Source organism: Urocitellus parryii, chromosome 7 (genome assembly GCF_045843805.1).
Source record: "Urocitellus parryii isolate mUroPar1 chromosome 7, mUroPar1.hap1, whole genome shotgun sequence".
NCBI lineage: Eukaryota > Metazoa > Chordata > Mammalia > Rodentia > Sciuridae > Urocitellus > Urocitellus parryii.
Genome location: NC_135537.1, coordinates 147,928,842 through 147,946,758, shown reverse-complemented (window position 1 = coordinate 147,946,758; position 17,917 = coordinate 147,928,842). Strand labels below are relative to the sequence as shown.

Below are 17,917 nucleotides of genomic sequence, written 5' to 3'. Positions count from 1 at the left end.
GCTCAGGTCTTCACTAAAATGCTGAGGCTGGCTTTGAACTCACGATCCTCGTGCCTCAGCCTCCCTAGCTGGTGGGATTAAGGTATGCACAATGGCATCCAGCCAAAACCAAATTCTTTTTTTTTTTTTTTTTTTTTTAGAGAGAGAGAGAGAATCTTAATATTCATTTTTCAGTTTTCGGAGTACACAACATTCTTTGTTTGTATGTGGTGCTGAGGATCGAATCCAAGCCAAACGCATGCCAGGCAAGCGTGCCACTGCTTGAGCCACACCCCCAGCCCAAAACCAAATTCTTTATAGGGCAACATCATATACCATAATTCAATTATAAGTATGGAACTTATAATTGATGTCTTTTTTAATTGACATTATTTTCCTAGAGATACATAAAATAATGGTGCTTCTAACAACCAATGATGTCTTAGATCAGATGGAATATAGTAGTAGAACCAGCAAAGGCCTAGGTTTAAATTCCAGACCTGTCCATTTAATAACTCCAGTGATCCCTGGAAAATAATTTAATCTTTTTCAGATTCAGATTTCTCTTCATAAAATATACATGATATTCAGTGTCTGTTATTTACTTATTTTCCCTTAGCAATAAATCCACCCCTTTTTGCTCTGTGACAATGCAACTATGAGGGCAAACTTCATTTCAAACTGTCTTTTTTTTTTTTTAAGTTGTAGGTGGACACAATACCTTTATTTTATTTTTATGTGATGCTGAGGATCGAAACCAGTGTCTCACACATCCTAGGCAAGCTCTCTACCTCTGAGCCACAACCCCAGCCCTTAAGACTCCTTTGATAGCTCTCTTCTGTTCATTTCTGCCAATGGGAAAGCAGAAAGGATTTTAAAAAGGGACTTTTCCTTTTTCCAGATCTTATCAGTGTCATTCCCACAATAAGAGTTCATTACCGCATCAAGTTTCTTTCAACATTCCCAAGAAAAGTCTACAATATCTACAGCAGTGGATCGTGGCTACTTGGCAGTCAGAGTACTAGCCTTGCCCTGCTCACTCATCCTCTGGATTGTGCTACCTGACTCTAGTACCACCTGTCAGGCCAGGCTTCCAACCTCAGGGATTTGAGCAGCAGTTACTCAAAAGTTACCCCAGAGGTCTAAGTATCAGCCCCCAAGGCCCTCCTCCAAAGTCTTAGGTTCTGGAAACACGATAAGCTCTTCACTTTTGTTCTCCCAGCCCTAGTAGTGAAAACTGCTTCCTGTAGTTATTAACTCTAGCACACTTTTTTTTGTTATTTTATTATTCTAATACCTAAGTAAACTGTGAGGATGACCTTAGGCCTGAGCCTAAGCAACTCCATTTTAAAAACTCCAGTTTGAAACCTACAGTCTTACCAGGCATACCCACAGATCTCTCTAGTATAGCCTCAAACAAGTTACTTCCCCTCACCCTGGCAGGCTGCCCTTGCCTGATGAGGGAAAGGTGAGAAGATCAGGGTGGAGACCACCAGACCATTAGCTGATAAAGATTGAAGGGGGGGGGTCAAAAGCCCCAAAATTTAGTATAAATAATAGAGCAAATGAACAGGGATTCAGCCAGCTGAAACAAGGATGCACTCAGGCTGGAGAGCCTGATGAGGACCTGTCATCCTATCACTTGTCCTGGGCCTTTGCATGATCCTCATGGCTCTCAAACTGCACCTTGGTGAGAGCTGCAACTTCTCCCTATGACCCTTTCCTCAACAGGTCGTCCACTCCATGCCAGGAAAAGCCTGCCATGGTTCCAGACCTAATCACCAAGGTCTGAGTGAGTGTGCATCTGCTGGACATAAAGCCTAAGGCTTAAGACTTTTGATCTGACATTTGAACTTAGCATATAGAGGGAATGTCTGTCATAAGCCTGTCATGATTAAGTGTGTTTTGTAGTACTTAGAATTAATCTAGAATTGTTTGCTGTGAATTAATTAATCTAGAATTGTTTGCTGTGAATTGATTATGTCTATTGCAGTGCCTAGCATTAAGGATTGTCATTTTCTTGATTAAGAACCTATAGAGTGAAATTGTATTGAGTAATTTGAGTGAATAAAGCATTGAAAGGGGCAGAAGCGCAGGGACATTCTTTATTTCTCCCTTCAACTGCATACATTGAAATTTTGCCCCCTCACGACAGTAATCAATTCTCACTGTTGAATACCCTCTGTTCATAATACCACGTATGTACAATATGTCAAAATCCACTCTACTGTCAGGTATAATATAAAAAGAACAAAATAATAACAATAATAATACCTGATGCAGTTTTTCTTTCTGTAACTAGACCTTGACAGACTCTGAACTTTCAAGGGCAGTTATCATCCAAACTTTCAGACAACAGAAAAAGAAGAAAAACTCCCAAGCTAGAATAACAATGAAACCAAAACTAGACAAAAGTGTTACATGAAGGGAAAATTCTAGGTCCATCTTACTCATGACTATAGATGCAAACTTCCTAAACAAATATCTTTAAGAAGTATGGTATTGGTGCAAAGCCATCTTAGCCATTTTTTAGTCAAAAATATGTTACTCCAGGGCTGGTGTTGTACCTCAGTGGTAACGCACTTGACTAGCACATGTGAGGAACTGGGTTTGATCCTCAGCACCACATAAAAATAAATAAATAAAAAATTACAGATATTGTGTCCATCTACAAATAAAATAAATAAATAAATAGAAATGTTATTCCACAACCAAGTTGAATTTGTGCAAGGTATGTAAGGGTGGTTTAATTTTAGAAAACTTTATGGAAAACTCTCTGTGTAATGGAAAAAAAATAGAGTAAGATTGCAAAGGAGGAATTAAACTGGCATTATTTGTGAACGATAAACTTGTTTACATAGAAAACACAAAAGATTATACACAACAAATTATCAGAGTTAGGAGACCTTAATCAGACATTTAAAAAAACAACAGTTTTTCTCCTACTCTACTCTTATAACAGACCACTGCTGTGATCATATGTGTGGGAGGTTTTCCACACACACCAAGCAGTTCTGCAACAGACATTGGGTGGGTATCCTTTAATTCAACTCAATTCTGATCCTATTTTCCTGAAGATGGCAGCAGATTCCTCAAGCTAAAGACAATCCCTTTAAATTACACCCTGCTACAGATGTGACCTGTACTTCTGACCCACAGGCTATAAATCAAGGTTCTCGTGCCCTCCTCCTAGGTTTAGATAAAATTTGCTAGAGCATCTCACAGAACACAGGGAAATACTTTCCTTACAGTTATTATAAAGGATATTATAAAAAATACAAACCAAAAAATGGAACACAAACATTGGGTAAGGCATGTGGGAAGGGGCACAAAGGTTCCATACTCTCTTCAGGCACACCACACTCCAGGCACCTCCACTACCCTTTAGGTAACTCCATATGTTCAGTGATCCAGAAGCTCCTTAAACCCTACAGTTCAGGGATTTTTATAGAAGCTTCATTATGGGAGCATAATTGATTACATCACTGGTAACTGCTGATCAATTCATTCAGCCCTCTGCCTTCTCTGGAGATAAGGGAGAGAGGCAGCCAGCCCCCATCCAAGGCTATTGAGGAGCCCCCAGATATCAATTATTTCATTAATATACAAAAGGCATTTATCACCTAAGACATATCAAAGGCTTAGGAGCCAGGAAATGGACAAGTGCAAATAGAAATTTCACAGTATCATATCTAGATATGTCTAACATACAAAAAGTCCAAAAACGTTATATACAGTAGATAACATAGATTATAAAAATAAAGAAATTATAAAGTTTAAAATGTAAATACTTTTAAGAGACACATATAACATGACAAAACTATATAAAAAAACTATATATAGAAAAAGTAATAGACATACGATTAAGGAAAATGGTTATCTAGGTAGGGGGAGGTAGATAGAAAGGTTGAGAAGAGGCCATATGGCTAAATACTAGTTATTGCTAAGGACCACCTTTGTTTTAGGTGAGAAGGTCAAATTCTTTTTACGTCAAATTTTTAAGTAACTAACTAGACAAATAAATAGAATGGGCCACATGTAGACCCATGATAAGCATTTCATAAACCAAGGATTATGTCATTCTCCACCTAAAGTTACACATGCACATATACACATAGATCTCTATCTAGAGAGTGTGAAGTATAGAGAAGACATACACCTAAGAGCATTAATAAGGCAGGGAAAGGGATTGATAATGAGATTTAATCAATGGTATAGAGATACTAAAGGAATACTCTTAAAGGTCATTTGTAATTAAAGAGGGGAGAAAAACAAATCTTACTTTTAGTGATGTGATCTTTTATACAGCCATGGTCAAATTACTATTGGCAATTATTCCCAAACTTTGATAAAAGTTTAAAATACAAACCAAAGAATGCTATGTGCCAATGTCTGAAAGACAGTTGATTTTTTCCAACCCATCAATCAACTGTTATACTTCATAGTATACTCTAATACTGTACTTAACTTACTTTTAACTGCTCAGGAAGATAATACTACAAAAATCAAATGGGAATGACATATTGGGTCATCAGTTGATACTAAAAATAATGAAGCAGAAAACTATTCTGCACCTGGGGGTGGTGGCACATGCTTTTAATCCCAGTTACTATCAGTGAGGCCATAAGCAACTTAGTGAAATCCTGTCTCAAAAAAAAAAAAAAGGGAGCTGGGGGGATGTAGGATGTAGCTCAGTGGTAAAGTGCCCCTTGGGTTTAATCCCCAGTACGGGGAGGGGAGGGGAGGGGAGGGGAGGGGAGGGGAGGGGAGGAAGGGAGGGAGGGAGGGAGGGAGGGAGGGAGGAAGGAAGGAAGGAAGGAAGGAAGGAAGGAAGGAAGGAAGGAAGGAAGGAAGGAAACTACCCTGCAGCAGGCTTAAAGGTATCCAAAATAGATTTAAATGAGAAATACATAAATAGATTTAAATAGAGGAGCACAAAAAAAATTCAGTAATTGGGGCTGGGGTTATGGCTCAGCGGCAGAGCCCTTGCCTCACACGTGCAAGGCCCTGGGTTCGATCCTCAGCACCACATTAAAAAATAAATAAATAGAAAGGTATTTTCAAGCTGGTCTATCTAAAATTCTCTTTATCTTTGTCTACCAATTATCTAATTATTGTATATCTAGATTGGAACTTTAAAGTTAAAAGGGATATGTTAGTTAGATTTAATTGCTGTGAAAAATACTTGACAAGAACAACTTAGGGTGGGGCTGGGATTGTGGCTCAGTGGTGAAGCGCTCACCTAGCGTGTGTGAGGCACTGGGTTTGATCCTCAGCACCACATATAAATGAAATAAAGATAGTGTATCCACCTACAACTAAATATATATATATATATTAAAAAAAAAACTTAGGGGAGGAAAAGTTTATTTGGGCTCAGAGGTTCAGTCAATAGTTGACCAACTCCACTGCTCTGGGCCCCAGGCAAGGTAGAGCACTATGGCAGAAAGGTGTGGCAGAGGAGCACTGCTCTGCTCATGGCAGCCAGGAAGCAGAGAAAGAAAAGAAAAGTGGTTACTGGGAAGATGCACCCTTCCAAGGAACCTCCAGAGACTTACTTCCTCCAATAAGATTCCACCTGCCTATAGTTACCATCCAGTCAGTCCATTCAAACTAGGATGGACTGATTATATTACAGCTATCTTAATCTAACCATTCACTTCTGAATTCCTGCATCAACACAGGAGCTTTCAAGGGATACTGCATATATAAACTGTAACAAGGGGCCTTAAATAAAATAAGCTCTACTTATGGGCTAGTTCTTTTGTCTAACATCACAAAAGAAGTTTATAGCATAGACAAATAAGAAACCAGGTTTCCTGAATCTCATTTCAGTGTTCTTCCAACTATACCATGCAACATTTAAGATTATAACAAATAATACTGGGCTGGAAACAGAGTGTGTGTGTGTGTGTGTGTGTGTGTGTGTGTGTGTGTGTGTGTGTCTGTGTGAGACGAGGGATTAAACCTAGGGGTGCTTAACCACTGAGCCACATCACCAGCACCTTTTGAGATAGGGTCTCACTAAGTTGCTTAGGGCCTCACTAAATTGAACTCACAATTATCCTGCCTCAGCTTCCCTAGCTACTGGGATTATAGGCACGTGCCACTGCACCTGGCCAGGGTACGTATTTTTTTTTTTTTAAATAATAAAATTATTTTGTCTATAATTTTACTATAATTTCATTTCTTTCAGGCCCCAAGTCTACGGATCATTATCAGTGTATCACACTGAGTAATAACATGAATGAATCTCAGCAACACCATGTTTAGAGAAAGAAACAAGACACTAAAGAGCACATACTGGCAACCACAGATTGATGAGTTGGCCTGGCCCTCAAGTGTGCGCTATCTGGCTCCTCCAGTCCCACCACTATGAAGAAAGTGGTTTAGCAGCTCCAGCTGGAGCACAGGCTTAGCCACATTAAGATTTCCCAGGCAACTGCAAATCTGAAACAATTCTGGCGCAGAATGTTCAACGTGATCCCCTGTCAATTGGAGCATCTTTAAGTACAAATCCCTTCAGATTCCTGAAAGTCTGTTCCTTTTTGTAGTCAAATAAATCTTTCAGAGGTTTCCCAAACCACTTCTCATAAACCAGTGAATATTCAAGACAGTTAAATCTGAAGCCTGTACAAAAGCCTCTCTATAATTCATGTGCGATAACAAACTTCTACTTTTGTCCTTAACATCCATCTCTCTGAATTTTAATGAATTTCTAATTCACAAGGGTAATTATTTTATATACACTAGCAGCAGCATACAATAAAATAAGTAGTATTTTTTTTTAAAGAGCTCAGACTATATGACTTCATATAGACATTCTGAATCATGGAAAACTAATTTATAATGCAGAAAGCTCATCAGTGTGCTGGGTTGGGGAAAATTACTGCAAGGGGGTGTGAAGATGATGAAAATGTTCTATATCTTGATCCTGATTGTGATGGTGGCTGGTGGCTACTCAGATGGATAACATGTCAAAACCATAAAATTGTAATTTTTTTTTGATAACAGGAATTGAACCCAGAAGCGCTCTACCACTAAGCTACACCCCCCTAGCCCTTTGTATTTTTTAAAAAATATTTTTTAGTTATTGATGGACCTTTATTTAATTAATTTATTTATATGCAGTGCTGAGAATCAAACACAGTGCTTCACATATGCTAGGCAAACACTCTACCACTGAGCTACAACCCTAGCACCAGCCCTTTGTATTTTAAGATAGGGTCTTGGGGCTGGGGATGTGGCTCAAGCAGTAGCGCGTTAGCCTGGCATGTGTGGGGCGCTGGGTTCAATCCTCTGCACCACATAAAAATAAAATAAAGGCTTTGTGTCCACAGAAAACTAAAAAATAAATATTAAAAAAATTCTCTCTCTCTCTCTCTGAAAAAAAAAAAAAAGGCAGGGTCTTGCTAAGTTGGTTAAGGCCTTGCTAATTTGCTGAGGCTGGTCTTGAACTTATAATCTTCCTGTTTTAGCCTCCCAAGTCACTGTCCAGCTAAAACTGTATAATTTTCAAAAAGGTGAACTTTATCGTAGGTAAACTGTATCTTAACCTGATTTAAAATCTCATTGCAATGTCCATGTAAAACAAGTACATTTGATTGACTGTAAATTATACTTCAACAAAGTTCACTTTTAAAAAACTGTCACTGCTTCTTTCAGGGAAAACACCAAAAAGTTGATGACACCAGAGCAGCAGGAGGATCCAGAGCTCTGGCATGGGATGCCAAGGGGTTCACAGGAGCAAGGTCAAAGAGGGATACTGGTTACCAGGCTGGGCTGCCTGGTACTCCCTACCATCAAGGAGTCAGATCATTAACTTTTTCCTGAGGGTATCCCTCAAAAATGAGGTTTTGAATTCTTGCTAATGCAGAAGCAGATCTGCGCTGGCCAGCAGACCAAAATTGTGGTATTTATCACCTTCAACAACAACCTACAATAATCACATCATCTGGATGGTAAGTGCTCCAGGGAAGTAGCCACCACCATCTGTGGAGCCATCATCCTGACCAAGCTCTTCGTTGTTCCTATGCAGAGCTACTGGGGAAACAAGATTAGCAGGTCCCACATGTCCACCAAATCTCTCTCAGGAATTCACTAACCATTTTGTAAGAACTCATATCAGATTCTAGTGCGGAGGACCCAGGCACCATTTGTGACTAGGTCACAGGGTTTTTAATATAAGAAAAATAAAGTGAATTAACCTGTGTAAAAAATAATAATAATGAATAAACAAAAACTTTTAAAAACTATTACTAATGATATGGAAAGGCAACAAAGAGGAATAATGCTCCAGAGGTACCCACACCTTGAAATCAAGGTCTACAAGTATGACATCCAACATTTCTCTACCTGTCCTCATTGTATCTTCAACACTTTAGGCACCTTCACTTCATGTTCCACAGTTATTTAAAAATCTGAGAACACAACTGTTAAGCAAAACAAACATTGGGACTGATTTTGGGAACTTCCATTTTTCTACTACTCTTACATATATTTAAATACCTAACCAGCACCACATGTTCTTTAGAAGAAACATAAGAGGGGCTGGGGTTGTGGCTCACTGGTAGAGTGCTCGTCTCATGTGAGGCACTAGGTTCAATTCTCAGCACCACATATAGATAAATGAATAAAACAAAGGTCCATTAACACTAAAAAATATTAAAAAAGAAAGAAAGAAAGAAAGAAACATAAGAGGATGGCAGAGTGGAAGCAGTTCTAATCTATTACAATTTGGCTTTTACAGTAACAGGAACTCACCAGTATATTATAATATTTCCCCCTGCCTCCTTACACACCAGCCTTTTATAAATACAACAACTGCTTAGGATTTAAAGGAGGTTACATTTTAAGAGTCCCAAAATAATTGCTTGAATGGCAAATATATCCATCTGCCCTCCATGAGTCAAACTGACAGCTACAGAGTAGTGAAGCAGAAAGATGATGAAGGAAATCAGAACATGTGAATCAGCAACTTAAACCCCACAAAAGTTGGACTAGAACTTTTATAAATATAAGTTCTGTTCTTCCTGTATGAGAAATGACTGTGCATGGCCCTTTATTCTCTGCTTATGGTTTCTAAAACATACCATGCTATTGTCAGCCTCTGGTTTCACACTGCTTATTCTCTGTCAGGAATATCCTTTCCTTCCTTGTGTGCCACTACTACTCCATTTCATCCTTCAACATGAACTAAACTGGTTGGGGATACAGCTCAGAAAGCACTTGCCTAGCATATACTGGGCCCTGGATTTGGTCCCCCAGCACTGCAAAACAAACAAAAAAAGCAACTGTCAATTCTCCCAGTGAGCTCCTTTGGCTCACACTGATTCTCCAGCTTCACCCTTAATGAGGGTGAGTCCCCTTTGTGCCACACCAGAACCTACACATACATCTTTCCTACTAATCACACTGGACTATTACATGAGTTTACACAACTGCCTTCCTTGATAGTGAGTCCTTTGAGGTCAGAGACTTTTACTGATCCTTTGAGGATGAGAACTCCTATTCATTTTATATATATATCTTCTGCACCAAAGAGTTATTGGCATATATAAAAGTTGCTCAAACATTTCTGAATGATGATTATTAGTAATTATTGAAAACTAAATAAAAATAACCACCACCATTTCTGACTACTTGCTATGGGACAGACACTGTGCTAAGCTCTCACATGCTCTGGCATATCAATCCTCACAATAATGATAATGATATTTGAGCACCATTTTACAAGTTAGGAAAATAAGACTTAGAGGAATTGTGTAACTTGCCCATGATCAGAGACAGTAGGAGTTACAAAAATGAGATCTAAATTTAGCCTGACTCCAGAGCCCCTGAGCTTGACAACTCTACAGTACTACATTTAGTTAAACTGCATTGAATATATGGTCACAGTATAATTCATGTGAAGATTAGGCCTTTAAATCAAATACCAAGTGGTTGGGTTTGTTGGTGTTCTTATTTTTTTGTTTGTTTTGTTTTTTTTTTTATTTATTTTTTTTCTTAGTTCTCGGCGGACACAACATCTTCGTTTGTATGTGGTGCTGAGGATCGAACCCTGGCCACACGACCCCTAGGCGAGCGCGCTACAGCTTGAGCCACATCCCCAGCCCTTTGTTTGTTTTGTTTTAAAAATATTTTTGTAGTTGTCCACAGTCCTTTAGTTTATTTCTTTATATGTGGTGCTGAGAATCAAACCCAGTGCCTCACACATGCTATGCAAGCACTCTATCACTGAGCCACAACCCCAGCCCTGTGGGGGTTTTTAGTTCTTTTGTTTTTTGGTACCAGGGACTAAACTCAGAGGCACTCTACTGCTATATCCCTAGTTCTTTTTATTTTTTGTTTTGAGACAGGGTCTTGGCAAGTTAATAAAGATGGCCTCAAACTCGCAATCCTCATGCCTCAGCCTCTAGAGTTGCTGGGATAATAGGGTGCATCATCATGCCCAGCTATGGTTTTTTAACAGATGGTTTTGTAGAATAGACTACTTACATCTTTCCTTCTCACATCTTCTAATGTCCATATAAGTCCCAAATATATTCCTGCCATACTAATCATTACAAATCCAAGTTCCCTAAAGGACTGAAAGAATGGCTAATATTATAAATAAGTGAAATGATTTACTGACCTGAAAGGACATATAAATAGGCATTATCTTAAAGTTATAAAAAACTAAATTTGGACAGCGAGGAACAAGCATGCATAAAAGGCAACACCTTTTAGGAGAATTTTTTCTTTTTTTATTCAACTGTAAAACTTTCAAAATACAGTTATCTTTCTATAAGAAAGCAAATTATATGGCTGGGGTTGTGGCCAGGGGCAGAGTGTTTGCCTACCACATACAAGGCCCTGGATTCAATCCTCAACACACCACATATTAATAAGTAAATAAAGCTATTGTGTCCAACTACAACTGAAAAGTAAATATGAAAAAAAAAAAGAAAGAAAGCAAGTTATAAAAGTCACCTAGAACTTAAGCAGTTTAGCGAGACCCCATCTCAAAATAAAAATTAAAAAGTGGAGGAGGCTGGGCAGGTAGCTCAGTGGTAGAGTTCTTGCTTTGCTTAGCATGCCCAAAGCCCTAGGTTTAATCCATAGTAAGCCCCCCCCCCAAAAAATCTTATGCATTTAATAAGCAAAGTTGAACTATCTTCAAAAAAAATTAATAATAGGCAACCTTATTTTTTATTGATGCATTAAAATTATACTTAAATAATAAGTAAGTTTAAAGAAAGGGATACAGAACATGTATAACGTCCTTAACTGCAAAATACCACACAAATTTAAGTTTCTTTGGTGAATATAGTTTAAACTTGCTAACACAAAGTCAGGCAAACAGGGGCAGGATTTAACTAAAAGCAGAACTGACTAGAGGGCTTTAAGAAGCAGCATTAGAAAAGAACATTACAGATTCTTAGACTCCCTCCATGTTCTCACACAGTAGCACAATTATTCTTTCTCTATCCCAGGCTAGCAATTAAATTTTACTGGATTTATTCTTTGAAGTGGTGAGATCACAGAGGACCTAGTTAAGGTAGGGACTGGGCATGATAGATAGCACAGAGAAAAATGAGACACCATGATGAAAACAAGGGGATCAACTGTAAAGGTAAATTTTCACTCCTCACCTACCTTTTCTAAGGCAGCTATTATCACTGTTGTCTTCCAAAAGGATGGAGTAAACCAAATAAAAGGGACAAGGCAATAGAGGATCCAACATGGAAGAAGTCCCAAGATGACTGTAAAAACTGTAAAAGGATAAACTGCTCCAAGAAGGATACCTCCTTGGAAAAAAATATATACAGATTACCTGTCTGATGTATTTAACGATAGTGTTAGACAAAAATTATCAGAGGCCATCGTTACGGACTAAGCTCCTGCAGTAGGCTCCAATAGACCAAGCTAAAAATCAAGATGGAGTCATTTACACTAAAGTTCTTTGTCATCAAGTTGAAATTAAGCCGTTTATCTGACTTTCCAGAGAAATCAGGGATAGTGAGTGAACACCCAAATTTTCCAAATACACCAGTTTTTAATGGCATATACTCTTAATTGCCTCTGCTTAATTCCTTTCATACAAAAAAAAAGAACACCTAAAGTAACCTGATGTTAACCAGGTATTTTTCTATTGTTCTGTCTCCTTGTCCATGAAAAGTAACGGTGAAAGATCAATCAGGTTTTTGTTTTTGTTTTCTTCAATCTTTTTCTGTCTATAAAACCAACCTCCTCTGCTTGGTTCATGGGAATATTTATTATTTATGCAATGAAGTGTCACCATATTCTAGAATTTAAAATAAAGCCAATTTAGATCTTGAAACTAAATCACTGCAACTTTGTTCATTGACAATAGAAAATCTCTCTCTCTCTCTCTCTCTCTCTCTCTCTCTCTCTCTCTCACACACACACACACACACACACACACACTTAGTCCCTTTAAGCTGTTACAACAGAATACCATAAACTGGGTGGCTTTTAAGCAACAGAAATTTATTTCTACAGTTCTGCATACTGGGAAATCTATGATCAAGTCATCGGCAAATTCAGATATGGTACTTTCTTACTATGTTCTCACATGGAGGAAGGGAAAGGCAGTTCTCTGAGGACTATTTTATAAGGGCACTAATCCCAAATCCCATCATCACCTCCCAAACATTCTACCTTCTAACAGGAGAATACATAAATATTCAAATACTATATACACACAAACTCAAACATACATATTATGTTTATATATATATTCATTTCATATATATAAAACAATGTTTGCTTTGCATATATAAATATAAAATGTTATATATAAAACAACCATTTTAATATATTTAAAATATTTATACATATTTTAAAACCTCTTTATATACTTGTGTGTGTATATATATATATGATATATATAATTTATATTCAATACCTCAGGTTTTATTTCTTTGACTCACAAATTTTGTTTGGTTTTCCCCCAAAAGGGAGAAGAGGTGGTTAAAAGAAAAGAATGATTATTCTGAAGACAAAATTTTCAGTGTTTTTTGTTTCTTTTCTGATTTTGCCAAATTCCCGTTTAATTTTCAGATAATTTTGTTCAAGATAAAAACTACAGATGACAAAACAAACGAACAAAAAGATAATGGAGGGGCTGGGGTTGTGGCTCAGTGGTAGAGTACTCGCCTAGCATTCATGAGGCACTGGGTTCGATCTTCAGCACCACACAAAAATAAAGATATTGTGTCCACCTAAAAAAAAACCTGAAAAATAAATATATTGAAAAAAAAAAAAGATAATGGAGGGACTCTTAATGAGTGTTGTGGAGCCAATCATTCTTTTTGTCAATCCTCTGCTGGGAGGCACAGACCTGTTAGAGGCCTGAAGAAGGCCTGTGAAAGCACCACTCACTTCCTCCTCAGCCTGAGAGTTTTGATAAACCCAGCCTAATTCCCTCTTAAGATTGGGAGCCACCTCGTCACAAAGGCATGAAAAGTTAGTTTTGGCTTTACGATAAATTACTGCGATTTCTAAACTTGCTGGGAATGCCTGCCTGTGCCTTGAACTCACCCATATCTGGCTTTCCCTCACTAGATAACAACCCTCTCTGAAACTCTAGTGGCGCCTCATAAATTCTGATGTTGGGATCTAAATTTACTCCATAAGTGCTGGACCATTAACCTACTACCTTCCTTTGTATTATGCTTGTCAAAATCCAGTTATCTGTGAGCTCTTAAGACACCCCCCTTTTTGCAACTTTCTGTGCTATAAAGCTGTGCTCCTAGAGAGCTATGGGGCTATCTTCTGTCCCCACCAGTTTCGGGAGAGACAGCCCCAGCTGGCCGGAATTACAAGCTTGCTTTAATTTGATTTAAATTGGAGTCAGTGGTCTTTTCTTTGCATCATGGTTTAACAAGTTTGACATCCTCAACCACTCCAGTCTGGATACATGCCAAGACAGCTGCAGTAGGCACCTTTTCTGGTCCAGACACATATTCTAAAAAGGTTTTCAGCAAAACTACCTTCAACAGGATGCAATGTATACAAAAAATAAATAAATAAACTAAAAATAAACTAATATCCACTCTTCACACAAGTTGAAGAGACTTCACTCATGAAATATTAGCCAAATCCAGTGAGCAAATTTGGCACAGACTGAACTCTCTTAATGAAGTAACAGCACCACAAGGCCCATGCAGGGGTGTTATTTCCAGAATAACTACAATATCACACATGGGTTCATATAGCTTCCTATCAAATTCTGAATGTAAAATAAAGGTTTAGAAATTCAGAAGCAAATATGTTAGTTTTCATTTATTTCCTTAAAAAATAGCCTTCTTTTTCATACACATACACACACACACACAAAATCATCCAATCAAATTTCCCATAAACTCTAGGGCTTATCTGTCAGTACATTCTGTTTTTAAAAGAATATATTACCCCCTTATGGCTCCTAAAACTTACCTGTGAAGCATGTAATATCTCATTTCCTTATTTCCCTCTGCAGAACCCTCCATATAAAGATGGCAAAGGAATGGAATCTTTTTCTTCAGATTTTGGCCTTGTAAACAAAAGTCACAGTTCTTCCTGTTGCAGCTGCTTAAAACTCACAAGGACAAGAGATACTATGCCTTCCTAGCCCTGCTTCAACCAGACTAGAGTATTCTTTACTTTGTCCCCAATTTCCCCACCTTTCCTCCTTCTTGCATTTTCCCCCCTCACTTGGTTCACACATAGAATTAGTTGACTTTCCAAGGGGGTTGAGAGGACAAGGGGAGAAATCTTGTACAATTGGAAAACAGCAGTACTGTTTTAGCTGCAACAAACATGTTTAACTCAACTTTCTTCTGACAGTTACCAGAAAAAAGCTCCACTGCCTCTTCTGACTACCAGGAGCACATGACAGGAGGCCCCAGGGCAAAAAAGAAGGCAAAGTTTACAAAGACAACTAAACCAAGAAAATAATGGGGTCATGAAAGCCTGAGGGAGGAAGACAGCACAGCCTAAAGGTAATTTCTGAGATCCAATCAAAATAAATACTGATTATCACACTCCAAGAAGGTGAAAGCAGGTAAAGAGGAAAAGAAAGCCAAGTAGAAAGGAAATGTGCCACTAAAGTAGGAGTTATTTTCAGGACAACACAGTGATACTTACAAATGCACAAAAATTTTAGTCATCAAAATTTCAGAATGAGAATGAAGCTAATGCAAAATAAAAGATGTGGATAAAATCTTTAAAGGACAAAGGGCCTGGACAAATATTTTGGACAAAGGGGTCTAATCTAGTTTGTGCAGAGAAGAAAAATCCTGCCTCAAAATAACACTGGGATATATATATATCACTATGAAAACAAATTTGCAATAATGACTGAACATTATACAGAAACATCTTCTTGCTTTAGCTTTGAATTAAGTAGATGCTCTCATTATATTGCTCTCTTGTAATGGGAGGAAAAACAATAGCAAAAGACTATGAAAGCTTAGAACCTATAGAAAGACAATTTCCTAAGACAAGTCCTCAGGATTGTTATAATTCACTGGGGTCATATTTAATCTGAATCATACACCATTAGAAAAAAATTCCCCACCAAAGTGCTGGATAGAAATAGTTGATAATCTGATGTCAATCACACTGAGGGCTTATTAACCTTCCAGAGACTCTCGAAAGAGAAGTATACAAATGACCTAAAACACAGATAGAAGATTGATGATCAAAATAAAAAATCTTGCCTTTTGCTCACATACAGGGTGATGATCTACTGATGCCCTGGATGTCATCTGATGGGGATGCGCAGTGGAGCAGGTGGCTCACTGAAATGCATTGTAAATACTGGAACAAACAGGGCTGCAGAGATGGAAGCCACCAGACTGCCTTCCGTGTGAGAGTGTCCACTGCCGACCCTCGGGCAGCACGACAGTGGAGATGACCACCTCTGCCACGACGGAGACAGAGCCGGGGACCGCTGCTGGCATTCCAGGAGCTCCTGCCCTTTTCTGTGTGACTGGACTTAGACGGCGTGGCTACTTTTATTTTCGGGGGAAGCTAATTATTATCACTGTGGAAATACTGCAAGGTTCTGTCTTTTGTTTCCAGGCATATGTACTTGTGTCCAGGTCAATAAAGCAGAGAAAGAGAGGACTGCGTAGCCTTTCCCAGCTTGCCAGGCCCTTGGCTCTTGGTCTGCCCTTTGCCATGGTGAACATTGCATAACTCACATGTTGAGATGTTTCACATGGACTGTAAGATTTATTAATGTGGACATTTAAGGGGTAAGAAATTGAAGAAATAAACAAGGGTATTTTTTCCATTATTCTTCAAAATGTATTTTTGATACATCAGTATAAGTCCTGCCCGTCAGAAAAGCATTAATGATGGACAGTTTCACAGAAATTTTTATCTCATATTTCTTTGTCAGCCCTGTGCTTCTAATCGCAGCAAGCAACTTGGGGGCAAGTGTTTTAAAAAGTTGAAGAAATGTGACATTGTTTGTTTGTTTGTTTTTTTAAAGATATAATGGCTGATTGTAAAAGTTAGATTTATTTATTGTGTAAACTTGGGTCCAAGATGACATTTTTAACCAGCTTATGAACAATCATTGGTAAGTTGGATAATATAGAAAATACTTTTTCCACAGGGATAGTTAATTTAGGTCAGTCAAGTTGGTGATGCCTGTCCATTAACCATTTATGTATTATTAATAAAATTACAAGAATAAAATAAAAAAAAAAAAACAAAATAAAAAATCTTAATCTTAGTATATCCAGGTGACCCAAATTGAAAATAATCAATCAGGCCATCTAATGTGACCACCAGTCATAATAAAATAAGGAAGTCCCTAATTGTTCTCTTGTCTGTACCACTTTATACCATCCCTCTACACCATGCTAGTGCCTGATGGTAATAGCCAAGTTTACTTGTTCCTTTAGAGAAAGAAGCTGCCACAGAGGAGCCCTTCTGTCTTTACATGTCTTCAGGATAAAATATCTCAAAAGTAGAGCACTGAAGACTTTGCTCAGGAGAATTACAGCAGCCACAGTTGTAGGAGCAGCTCAGTGTCACACACATCTAAACATCTATAAACGTAGACAGTTAACAAAAAAGAACCATTCTTTGCCTTTGTTATAAAGTTTGATATTCAAAAAACAAATAAAGCACTGAGTATAGAATAAGACAGCCTGTATGGCAATGGACTACATCTGAAAAATAAACAGAAGAAGGCACATTCAGTAACCAAGTTTATGCGAATCTTTCTACAACAACCAAACACATACAGCATACCAAGATAAAAAGCAAAACTAGAGTTCCAACTCTTTTGTGGATACTACCTACAATTTTTCTGTAATATTAGAAGACAAAAATAAAAAAAAAAAAACATATTCACTTCCCCAAATTTGAAGAATTTTAATCTACCATGAATAGTGTCTCTAAGGTGGACACATACCTGGCACAAAATCCAACTAGAAGCCCACACTGATCCCAGCATTGTAACATGCCAGGGACCAAGAATGATGTAGCAATTTATTCTGCAGACAATGATGCATTCGCTGGCTTGATTGCAATGCAGTCTGAGTTATACTGCAGCACACCCAGAGGGACTGTTTTATATCAGGGCTTTTATAAGTAGAGAAATCTTGGATTAAAAGTATATCTTTATTGAAAATCAAATGATGTGTATAACAGTTTCTTTGTGGACTCTAAATTCTGTTTCATTGATAAATATGCATAGCCTTGAAGCAATGCCTCATGGTCTTTATAAATGTGGCTTTATACTAAGTTTTGAAATCAGGTAGTGTAATTCTTTTAACTTTCCTCTCTATTTTCAAAACTGCCTATTATGGTCCTTCGGTTTTTCTTGTAAATTTTAGGATCAGTTTGTCAAATTCTAGAAAGAAAAAAAAAGGCTGCAAGGTTTTGATATTGACTGAATTTATAGATAAATTTAAGGAGAATTACCATCTAT

General features: G+C 37.9%; 1 protein-coding gene and 1 pseudogene across 5 annotated transcripts in view; one reads left to right on the top strand and one right to left on the bottom strand.

Annotated features, from left to right (window-relative positions):
* Positions 1-17,917, bottom strand: part of Acaca (acetyl-CoA carboxylase alpha) — a 226,922-nt gene that overhangs the window by 186,320 nt on the left and 22,685 nt on the right. The gene's annotated exons all lie outside the window — the stretch shown is intronic.
* On the top strand, positions 1,742-6,533 carry LOC113189297 (guanine nucleotide-binding protein G(I)/G(S)/G(O) subunit gamma-5 pseudogene; annotated as a pseudogene).